Source organism: Rhipicephalus microplus, chromosome 7, assembly GCF_043290135.1.
Source record: "Rhipicephalus microplus isolate Deutch F79 chromosome 7, USDA_Rmic, whole genome shotgun sequence".
Classification (NCBI taxonomy): Eukaryota; Metazoa; Arthropoda; class Arachnida; order Ixodida; family Ixodidae; genus Rhipicephalus; species Rhipicephalus microplus.
Window position 1 is genome coordinate 160,854,020 of NC_134706.1, and position 12,558 is coordinate 160,866,577.

Consider the following 12,558-nt stretch of genomic DNA (forward strand, 5'->3'; position numbering starts at 1 on the left):
AGTGATTAATCTCTCCATGACTCCAGTTCATGAGCATCAGGCGATTAACGCAACGCAAGGAAAAGTACGAAATCAAATGTCAATCGCGATAGACGTTAAAAAAGCTGGCCCCGTATCTGCATGTTAATCTGCAAATGTCGTCAGAAGATGATAGTCTTGCGTGTGGTGAGAGTGAACAACACATTCGTTTGATGTTCTTCGCAAGAAAATCGGTGAATGGTATTCTGGAGGCGCTGCGTTAGGGTGCCTCAACGTGCAGTGGAGGCGAACGAACGCATCAAGTCACGTCACACGGGAGACATGGGCGCCATCTGGAAGTTTTTTTTTTTTTGGAAAACAAAGCGCGTGCCTCTGAAACAGGTGTGCGCACCTGTCTCAGAGGCTATAAGGTGTAGAACGCAAGGTGACAGGTAGGTACCACCACCGTCTCGTATTAGCAAAGCGTTGAAAACGCCTTTTCGTGCAAGCGTGCCATGGTCAACGCAGTGTGCTAAACACTAGGTCCTTAAAATTACTTATGTATGCCTTTCCTAGTAAAAGACGCACATGCAGAATACATACGTGTTGTTATGGCGCCCCAGACATGCGCAATAATTGCTTTTTAATTGACAATCGCGCAAGTATGAACGCTAAACCTTGAGCAGCATTGGTGGGCGCTGCGGATGGGGTCAGCCGTGTCAAGTACCCGGTGCCGTTAAGAGTAGATAAACAGAAAAATGTACAGAGAGACTGACAGACAGACCAAAATTTTTGCGACTAAGGTCCCCAAGAAAGGCAAACGTCTTTTAAAACAGTGCAATGCATTTCTAGCAACATTCTAGAAACGCAGTCATCGAGGTACACATAAACTGAAACCTGATAAACAAGCCCTCGTAGACGTCCGGCGTATTCAAGAAGCAATACATTCACGTGTGATAGAAGTACCTAGAACACTCACCCTTCTCCAAATGCCAAACACAAAGAAAACGTGCATATACATTGTACATATCAACTTTAGGCTCATATATATCAAAGAACAAATAGTTCTACATTTCATGGACCACAAATCAGCAATAATGAAGGCGAAAGGGACTCGATAACTCCGTACTTGGGAAGAGTTATGACCAATAAAACATTGTATATATGTCCACACACTTTGCCACTCATTTACAACCGCAGAGGTTGGTAAAATTTATTGATTCCTTAGCCCTCAGCAGGTGTTGAAATGACCATTCAACACGTTGAATATTTTAAATTCAACAGTATGTGGTCCCTTTTTTTAGAGATTTTGCGGTATTACGCAGTTGTCCTCCTTTATCATTTAGCTCCGTTTTTGGTGTTCCACATCGTGGCCGAAATACTGTAGGCTCGTAAGCTCAGATTTGGGTCACGTTAAAGACCCCAGGTGGTCGAAATTTCTGGAGCCCTCCACTACAGCGTCTCTCATATTCATATGGTGGTTTTGGGACGTTAAACCCCATATATCAATATCGTTGTTACACGTCAAAAATAGCTGAGGCCGTTATGTGGTCAGTTTTTCTGGATGGTTGTGAACCACAAAAAAAATTTTTAAAGAATTAATGTAAAGAAACTAGTTTCAAAAAAATTAGAGCCCCGTCACCATACTCTGCCTTTTACGGGAATCAGGCAAGCGATTCCCCCATCCACCCTGTCAAAATGTTGAATTTGCGTGATCTCGAATGTATGATTGTGGTGCATATGTGTCTTGTGTCATGAGAACTTTCAATCTTGTTTACTTTAGTATCTACGCCTGCGCTTCGACAACAGGGTCGGCGTCACTGCTTGTATTGTCTACTTTCTTCTCAGCGTGAGTACCTTTGGAAAACACTTTTTTTCACAAGCGAAAACGCAGAGAATTAAAGGTACATATTTATTTATTGATTTATTTGTTTTTCATGTACCCTAAAGGCCCGAGGGCATTACATGGGGGGGGGGGGGTAATAGTATACATATATAGCAACTGACACGAACAATAAAGTAATAAAAAGTATGAAAAATAAAAAACAACGTGCAAATAATGTAACAAATTGCAGAAAATAAAGTATAAAGACAAAACTACACTAAAAAGGAAGCCGCAACGCAAGAACAAGCGTAGTTGAATATTTATATGCTAAACAATGCTGATCATAATCAAATAAGCGAGTTATACAGCATGCTAAAAAACCGTTATATAAGCACATGTAGACATGGGCCGGTTGTACAAGGTCATTCGAACACCAAAAGGAAGCTTTAATTTGTGAATGAGTTCTTTGAAGTTTTTTATACAGACAATATCGTTGGGAAGTTGATTCCAATGATTAACAGCAAGAAGTAATGGTGAATGTAAAAACAGGTTTGTTCGGGCAAATAAAGGTTCTAATTTGAATTTGTGGTTCAGAGCAGTGAATATTCTGTGAGCAGGTTTAATAAGTGCAAACAGTTGCGAATGGTTTTGGTAGAGATTGTGAAAGAGAGACAGAAGGAAGAACAGTCTGCGTGATTGCAGAGACGGCAACTTTTTATACTTTTTAATTTCATTTATGCTAGAAGTTCGAGAGTATATCTTTGTTATGAACCGGGCACTTTTGTTTTGAAGAGACTTTATTTTATTATTGAGGTAAGCCTGGTGAGGCTTCCATATTTGGGAAGCATAGTCAAGCTTAGAGCGGACTAGTGTATTGTAAGCTAAAAGCTTAGTATCAGAATTGGCGAAATGTAAGTTACGTCTGATGAATCTCAGTGTCTTATAAGCGTTGCTAGTGACAGTGTCAATGTGTAGGCTCCATGATAGGTCACTCGTTAAGTAAACTCCCAAATACTTAAAATTGAATACATTTTCAACTTGTTTCTTATTCAATGTGTAGTGATTAGTTATTGGTGTCTGTTTTGTAGTAAATGAAATGACCTTTGTTTTGCTCACGTTGTCTTCCATCTGCCAGTCCTGGCACAACTTAACTAATATGTTAATATTGTTCTGCAAATTATTAGCACCTTCATGGTAATCACTTTTCTATATATCACGCTGTCATTGGCAAATAACCTTACCATGGAAGTCATAGAAGTAGCTATATCACTAATGCAAATTAGAAACAGAATCGTCCCCAGTACAGATCCTTGAGGCCCTCCCGATTTGACGTGCGCTAAAGGGGAGTGTTTGTCATTGACTACAACGGATTGGTACCGGTTAGTTAGGAATTCCGATATCCAATTAAAAACGTGGGTGTTTGAGTTAAGAATGGTAAGCTTTTTCATTAGTCTGGCGTGAGGGACTTTCTCGAATGCTTTTTTAAAATCTACAAAAACAGCATCGATCTGGCATCGGTCATGCAAAGCGATATGAATGTCTGTAATTAACTTAAATAATTGTGTCTCGCAAGATCGACCACGCAGGAAGCCATGTTGGCTGTCAAAAAAGAAATTGTTTTCTGCTAAGTAATTCATGACTGCCGATGTGTTCAAGTAGTTTGCTGCCGATACTGATGTGTTCAAGTAGTTTGTTGCCGATACTAGCTAGGGAGATTTGCCTTTAGTAAGTAGGGCTGAAACGGTCTCCAGATTTGAATATTGGTATTGCGCGGGCTAGCTTCCAGTCGTCGGGTACACGGCCTGTATGGAGGGACTGTTGGAAAACGGCACTTAACAAAGGACATAATTCTAGCTTTACCATCTTAAGCATTTAAGGGCATGTCTCGTCAGGATCTGGTGCAGAATTTGCAGAAAGGCGATCAATGGCTGCTGCGATGCCTCGCGGAGTGATAAGGACATCTTGCATGCAGGAAGTTAAAGGAATATCAGGTAGGTTAGGTGACATTAGACTTACTTCCGTAAACACAGAGCTAAAGAAGTTGCCGAATTCTGTCGCGGCGTCTGCCGTAAAATGAAGTTTTTCGTCTTTCACTCTTGATATTTGGGCCTTGGAATCGTAACTTGGACTCACAACCTTCCCAAATTCTTTTACTGTTGCTTTTTAACAGGTTTGAGATATAATAGGTATAAAATTTGTCTTTTGCTGTTTCTATTTCCATTTTCATATCTGCGCGAGTTCACGATAACGCTTCCAGTCATCCTCAGATGCTGTCGATTTCGCTCGCGAGTACAATCGTTTCTTTTTGTTAATGCAGCGCTTTACGTGAGTCGTGAACCATGTGCTTTGTGTTGATGTGGCTATGGTGACTTTGGGAATGTATTTTCCTCGTAGTGAGATAAGTTCGTCCCGGATAAGTGTCCCGTTTTTGTTTGCAGCACGGTCACCAAGAGTGTTTTAAAAATCAGTAGAAAAAGAAAAGAGTTGGCTTGAATTCGCGTCAATATTTTCTCGTGCGTAGTCGAAGATAGTTTTCTTTTTATCACGTGTTTTTCTCGGAATGTTTCAAATTCACAATGCAAGATTTTGCAATGACTGACGCCTTCTAACACATTAACACACGTGTTGCTTGGATCAGTCGGGAGCACAAGATCTCAAATTGATTCGCCGCGTGTGGGTACACAAACCATTTGACTTAAGCTGAACAAAGAAAGCAGATCAAGGAAATCTTGACACTCGCGTTTTCTTGTGCCACCGAGAGTCACGCATGCCCGTCAGTCAATATTGGGATAACTAAAATCACCAGTCAATACGATTGGTGACGGTGGGAATTGGTTCTGTATTGTATTAAGGGACTCGTTTAGGCACTCTGAGAAGTCATCTCTTGAATCTGGCGCACGGTAGCAAACTCCGATAGCACCAGTTACAGCTTCAGAGGGGCGGAGTGCGACCCACACAATTTCAAGGCACGTGTCAGTTACAATGACTCGCGCGTCCATATTTTTTTCCTTATAGCGATTAACACTCCACCACCACGTGAGGCCGATCTATCTATCCTAAATATTGTGAAGTATTTAGACATGGACAGTTCACTATCTGACACATCACCAGACAACCATGTTTCCGTTCCTAGAACGACATCAGCGGAACACGTCTCGAGGAAAGCACATAGATGGTCCTGTTTGTGGAATAAACTCCCGAAGTTGGATACTAAGAGTGAGAAAGGTCTAACCGAGCTTTGTTGTCTAAGTCAGTGCGTTGTATCACGTCTATCAGACTTTAATAGAGCACGAACCTGAATGCTCGATTAATCAACGCAATACAAGGTTTTGTTTAGAAAAAGCTTATCGAATAGCAGTTTTATCTGTTTTGAGGTTTCTTATTTTCTCGTGCGAAATCCATGAGTTTCTTTCTAATTTGCTGTACCCTGGCCGAAAAATCTTCCTCGATTCATACACGTTGCTTTAAGTGATAAAGCTTGAAGGCATTTGTGAGGATGTTGGTCTTATCTTTAAAGTTCAAAAAGCTTACATTGATAGGGCGAACTCGGTCCTCTTTTCGTTCACCCGACCTGTGGGCACGCTCAATTTCTCCTGCTGGTAAGCGCAGATTCTTGATTACAAATTCTTTGACGAGCACTCCAGTGTCTTTCCATGTTTCCGAAGAGGCCTCGGGAATACCTCTGAAAATCAAAATTATTGCAGCGCATTTGGTTGTTGAGTTCATCAACAGCCATATTACACTGCTGTGTTTGTTTGGATTCTGTATTCTGTAACTTATCTTGAGAATCCTTTATCAGTTGTCCCATATCGTCAATTTATCTTCGAAGGTCTACCATGGTATCCATCCTTTCTTCAAGTTTGGAGACGCCGTTTTATTTCAGTGACACTCAAATGAATGTTCTTTACTTTCGCTGTCATATCTTTGCGAAATTCTTCACTTGAAGCCACTAATTTCTTAACTGTTGTGAGGAGTTGGTCAAGCTTATCCGGTCCCGGGTTCGTTTCGACGTCTCCAGAACAAAGTAGCAAGTGTGCAAGGCAAAAGAATACTAGCGTTAATCGGCCTGTCATACAGAGCTTACGTCTATTATGCCTGCACGAAGCCATATGAGACGTGGCGTCTCGACTTCTTTACCGCGCGTAGAAAAGCAGCCTATTCGAGCACGGTATGCGCAAAGGTCATCACCCAACACTTATTCAAAGCACGCCACAATTTCACATGCAGTTGGGATTTGCAGCTAGCCAGTCTACAAAAGTGATGCAGAAGAGTATGGTAGACTCACCTAAAAAGTAGAAGTGACTTGATTAGGTACAAGCATTCAGCTGCAAATCCCGCTGGTTTCTTCTTCGATGTCATTCTTATGGCGTTGGTGACGCTGCGATGCGTATCAAGCTCCCTTGCGCTGTGGGCGACGTAAGCAGTGTAGCTCGTCTCGCCGGCGGCAAGCGATAGCAGCTGCAATCGGCTATGTGTCAGCTGGTTTTCAGCGTACCGCCAAGGCAGGTGCAGCGCAGTTCTTCATTCGACTAAAAAGTACAAGTGACTTGATTAGGTACAAGCATTCAGCTGCAAATCCCCTGCAGAACCTGTGACTTGATAGTAATCCATCCCCACAGTGCACTAACTGCACACGTGGCAAAATGACTGGTATGGTATCTATCCTCTATATAAGAAATAGCTTGATTTGTTGCCTAAGCTATTGGTATCCTTTTACCTTCTTTATTTCTTCCAGTGCTTTTTCTTTACAGTTACAAGTATGAGTTCATACATGTTCGTGATCAGTAATAAAATCCTACATAATCATTCGCCCTGTGCTTATCTTGTCTCGTGCGCACTTAGTGGGCTATGATGAGTTATGAAGTAATTCGCTCATTGTTATAAATGTCTGCGGGCTACTATGAAGTCTCGGTGCCATGATACCCCGTAGCTAAAATAGTTCTTTTAAATCCTTATACAAGCATTCCGTAAGTCGAAACATGGTTGTTGTATTACAGGATTAATATACCAAATAAGTTCGTTGATATTTTCACGTCTTCGTGGCGTCAACAAAAAGGACAATCAGCGTAACAAAGAAGAAACTCTTGCCATGCAGCGGAGGTTCAGTAGTATGGCGCTACGCTGCCGACTCGAAGGTAGCGGGATAAAATCGTGGCTGCGGCGGCTGCATTTTTGATGGAGGCGAAAATGTTTCAGGCCAGTGTGCTTAGATTTAGGTGCATGTTAGAAAACCCTAGGTGGTCGAAATTTGTGAAGCCCTCCATCACGGCGTCTCTCAGAATCAAATCGTAGATTTGGGGTGGTGAAACCCCAGATATTATTACTAAAGAAAAAACTCTCTCTTTGGGAAAAATTCGAGCCAGGAAACTAAAGGTCAGACTTAACAATACACAGAACCACTGACAGCGGCGAACAGGGCGTCGGCCGTCGACGACCTGATCCACGGCGGGGCGCGTCGGCATTTTGTATATACGCAGCATCGAACATTCGATCAGTATCGCTGACGACTCGGTTTCTTCGAGAATAAACTCAGCTGTTCACGTTTGCCTGCTAAAGCCAAACAGTTGATTGAGAAGTTATGTAGAATGCTTTCAAATATTCTAACGCAGATTACGCATGGCAGTATCAACACGTGCTATGTGACGGCAGCATAAAACATGCAAAAGAGGGTGTGTGGCAATATTCAAAGACGCTATTCGACATTTGAAAAAATAAAAAATAGTTTTTTCTTTAGTAAGCAACCTTCATTGTCAGCATTCATTCATATAAAACACATCTGCTTGCTACGCGCCACACTTACGGTCAATATATCGCAGGTTCGCTTGCACAATCATTGCCTGTCGTAATTTATCTGGGTCACCCCACGTGAACTACGATAAGTAGCGCCTCCTTGCGACAAGAATGCGGGCAGGTTTCCTGCATAGAGCTACGCTCTTAGTCAGACATGATTGTTGTGCTTACCAGCCTAGAGCGACTCAGCATTATGCAGTCGTTTGCTTATCCACTACAAGGTGTCCAAGTAGGAGAGCTACTTACGTTACCGGCGCATCACATGCTCTTAACACGACAATGTATTGCACATATTGGCGTCCAGCAGTTTTGCTCACCGATGATTGCTGACAGGTAAGAGGCGGAGGTGTGGACGCTTAGGTTGCATTAAAGACCTTTGCCAGAAGCAGTGTGGCACGGCGAAAGCGCCGAAAGCACCTGCTTGAACAAGTCATAAAAAATGATCAAGCGGAGAATGCCATTTGATCCATGGTTCTGACAAGTAGGAATATACTCATAAAAGACTGCGAGCGTGTTGCTATCTCTAGGTTTTCTGCCTTTTTTCACTGATAAAGTCGGTCTTAAACGTGAACTGATTCGCCCTAGCGGCACTTTTATTAAAGCCAGAGTCTTCAAAAAGAGAAACAGAGCAAACTTTGGCGCAAAAATTTTGTTTGTGAGGCGGAACTCAAACGTGCGTACTCACCAACAGAAGCACAATATCGCAACCACTCAGTCCTTATGGAACGCCACCAGAGCACAGCATATATCCTTGCATTGTGCAGTGCATGGAAGTCAAGGTGAGCAAAGGGAAGTGTTAGGAGTAGTAGAAAGAAAGTCGTAGAAAGAAAGTGGAAGTAAGCGATATATACAGAGTGTATCGAAGCTTCCAAACTCTGAAATGAGTCGCCGTCTCGAGTACCTTTTAGTGGGGCTACCCAAAATGTACGCCACTCACGCTGTCAGTCTGTGCTTGGCCATGAGTGTCGCCATATCGTATGATCGCTGGTTGCCACATAATAAACGCCTTAAAAAATTGGTGGAGAGCACTGCGTTTCTTTTTGATGCCCTTGGAGCTTCAATCACGTACCCTGCCATCTACCATAACCCTGAACGCCTCTCAGCAAACGCCTCCTCCCGTGCCACTTCCTTGTCCCGGTGTCCCCAGGATTTGCGGTACACTCATTTTCACTGGCGCGGATGGCACTAACGTGGAGGACCGGCTCACCATTTACGAGCACGTGAGTGTCCCCAACAAATGCGACGAGGACCTTGCGGGCGTAGCCAGTTTGTGGTACAGCAACTACGAGTCTGATTTTGCTACCAGGTCCGATTTTAAGACCGCTGTCATCAACGTTTTTGGCCGCCCTGCTGTTCGTAAGCTGCAAGCCGAGCAGCGCTTACGTGAACGCGCTCAGCAGGCTGGTGAGTCATTTACCAGCTATACTGAAGATGTCCCAGACCTTGCAACAAATCCAACCACAGCATGTCTGAGTCTGACAAGAACCAAAACGTCATGAAAGACATTTACGATGATGCCTTCACGATGCTGCTCTCCAAAACCCTGGCACATTGGTGGAGGTCATCACGCTGTGCCAGAGCTACGAAGAGCTGAACTCTCATTGAACTCTCAAATTGAACTCTCACCCTTCTCGCATTTGACGTCAAAAGACAGTCCCTCGACACTGAGCAAGATTCTCATGAAAGACGATACAACAGTGCTTGCAAGCTCGATGACGGCTGTGCCGGTCTGCTGCACCGGTCTCCCCGACACAATTGCGCTCGTTTAGCCATCCGACCATGATTGTTGTAGGAAAAGATCACTAGTACTTTTCATGACCGTGCAAGTTACCTAGGGCAACACCGCTATTTCTGTAACCAAACCATCCCCGTACACTGTTACCTTGCTTCGAGGGGAATGTTTAGGCGACGAAGCACAAGTTTCTGGACGTGCCCGGTGACTCGCGTTGTCCCAGTTCGTGTACCATCAGTGCCGTTTCCACTTCCGATTCGTTCTCTGCTGATGTATTTGGCCCCTCCATTACTGACAACCTTACGGTAGTACAGCGTTCCAGGTTCTGGACCTGTTGCAAGAATATTGTTCTTTCGATGTCGGGCGAAGTTCTCTCGGTCTCACGTCCGCGGTTACGCATCGCATCGACACTGGTGCCCATTCATATCTACGGCAACGTCTATATTGCATGTCACCTGCTTAATGTCGGGTAATAATGAGCAGATTTACGATATGTTTCGACGCGATGTTGTTCGTTCATTGGACAGGCTATGGGCGTCTCCTGTTCTTGTTGCGAAGAAAGGCGGTTATGTGCGTGTCACGGACGGCCATTTTTGGCGACACCACGTCACGGCAATTAACGAGCGCCGTACTCTCCGACTGACCGTGAGAACGGCGGCGCATGAAAGAGAGCCGAGAAGTGCAGAATTTGGTACTCTTCTTAGAACGTCGCCGCCGAGGGTTAATCCTTTTGTAACTGTGGCGGCGTCTGCAAGGTCGTAGAAGGCCGCGGTATACCCCGAACAAGGATTTGACTACGAGACGCACCGGCTGAGAGCCAAACGTTTGACCGTTCCCACGGGGAAAAGCGTGGGAAACGCTCTGGTGGGCAAGCCGTATGACAACAACCCGACAGGTTGTCACTCTCGCTAGTTGAGGGCCCTCTCCCAATTAAAAAGGGGTGGGGTCAAAATATTTTTGGGGCGGAGTTTCCCATCAATTAAACGCGCATGATTGGACCCAGGTAGAGGTCTCTTGTCCCCAAAGAAGAGAGCGAGGAGACACGAGGGGGATTTAAGCGCAGGATTTTGCCCTGCTAGGCAGACTAGTCGCTGACCAAGATGGTGTAGAAACAGATCAACAAGCATCTCTTCTAGAAGTTTTTAGTGTGGCTCTGTATTGGCTGGCCACCTAAACTTAGCCGTTTGTGTAGTTGTGACGCGATATTAACGTCTGCAACGTAGACATCGGGACTTCGCCTCGAGTTAGCTCAACCTGCTCGAAGTCACCTGCAAGCACTAGCCTCCCGGAGCCACCAGCGTTGCAACACCGCCGACATCGCAGTCATGCCAGAACTCTCTTCGACTTCTTGCATCCGATCGTCGGGGACACAACGCTGCCGGTCATCACACGTATGCCTTCACCTGTTTATATCTTCGAACTTTCTCCTCTGTAGTTCTGTTGTGTTAGTTGTGTAGTTTGTAATAGTTCTCTCTCGTAAGCTGATTAATTGTTTCTGTTATATATTTCTTTAGTTGTATCAAGTGTCGATGTATATTGTTAGTTGTATTGAAGTGTTGTATTAGATCCCGTGTGCTGCAATATCACTAGAGTAAAGTTGTTTTGTTTTCTCACGTCTCTGATCTCTTCACTGTCTCTGCTTGCGTACGGAATGAACCGACCTGCTGTCATTCCCGTCGCCGACTTCGCGCTGGCGACGCTAGAGTGGCAGCTTGTAACAGTGCGATTCGCTGTGTACTACAGACGGCTCAATAAGATTATTCGCAGGGATGTTTATTCACTGCAGCGAATCGAGGACGCGATTGAAATCCTTCACGGAGCCGATTGTTTTTTTTTTATCTGCGCTCGGGGTACTGGCAAATACCCATGGCTCACGACGTTCGACCGAAGACCGCCTTCGTCGCACCCGACGGCTTCTACGAGTTCAACGTCTTACCGTTTTATCTATGTAATGCACCTGTGACCTTTGAGCACATGATGGACACCGTTCTGCGCAACTTAAAGTGGCACACGTGCTTGTATTACCTCGACGATGTCGTTGTTTTCGCTCCGGATTTCTCCACGCATCTCCAACGTCTGAAAAAAGTTTTCGCACGTGTGAGCAATGCTGGCTTGCTACTAAATCTGAAGAAGTGCCGCTTTGCAGTACGACAACTCACTATCCTCGTGTACGTCATGTCCAAGGACGGCATTCTTCCTGATCCAGCCAAGCTTTGTACCGTGGTCAGATTCCTCAAAGCTGCCACCGTTAGAGAACTGCATAGTTTCGAAGGCCTTCCCTCGTACTTTCGACGCTTCTTACAAAACTTTGATACGATCATATCACCGCTGACGAAGCTCTTTGAGGGAAACGGGCCCCTCAATTCGTGGTCGTCCGAGTGCGAAGACGTGTTCACAAAACTCCTCCATTTGTTGACGTCCCCTCCCAATTTATGCCACTACGACCCTACGGCCCCAACGGAGGTACACACGTACGCCAGAGGTGTAGGCCTCCGCGCTGCCCTGGCAAAGCGCAAACCCGGATTCCCTGAATCGAGAGCTTTAGCGCTAGGTGCGCAAGCTCTTGGGGCACCGTGGGCTTTGGGGTGCGTGGCGTTGCGTACCTAACCCATAACCAACTGTAATGCCTTGTAGCGTGCGCTCGCAAACGCGAGCCGCGCGAAAATCACACGAGCTCGCAGCGCCATAGCGTCTTGTCACGTAAGTATTATTTATTAATTTTTACGATTCAAAATGTTAAACTTACGTAGTAACATGAAGTAAAACTTTCAATAAATCATTTTTAAATAATATGACAGTTATCAACCCGCAACAAAAGAACTTTTTTTTGTATGTGCCTCAGTTGCGACTGAAGCCGGCACCGTCGATGCCAAGCAATCCAGACGGCCAGTCGTAGTTCGACAAGCGCGACAACAGAACAACGGTATAACATGTAACTCTGTGCAACTTTTAGCTTGCACGTCATTTATTTACGTTAACGTGTTACCGGATACCGGTTTGCGTTTACCGTCTTACTGGTACGCGCGTTTTTTGAAGTTTTGAGCTCCTCATACGTAAACGTCTACGTACACACGTAAAGGTGTATACCTTTACGTTTTCGTAAACCATATATTCTGAGGCTAACCGCATTTAACTCACATGAGATTGATTCACCATTGCGACGAAATCATGAGACTTTTTTTATTGTGTACGGCATGCTGGTATACGCTGAAAAGCAAAATATGCAAGGTTACTGCAACGATGGTGTCCACAT

General features: G+C 44.6%; 1 protein-coding gene across 1 annotated transcript in view; it reads left to right on the plus strand.

Moving 5' to 3' along the window:
* Nucleotides 1–1,745: 1,745 nt before the first annotated feature.
* LOC142767915 (sodium-coupled monocarboxylate transporter 2-like) overlaps nt 1,746–12,558 on the plus strand; it is an 86,215-nt gene continuing 75,402 nt past the window's right edge. Inside the window, exon 1 of the mRNA XM_075870153.1 lies at nt 1,746–1,807. The gene's annotated coding sequence lies outside the window, so the exon portion shown is untranslated. The remainder of the gene's footprint in view (nt 1,808–12,558) is intronic.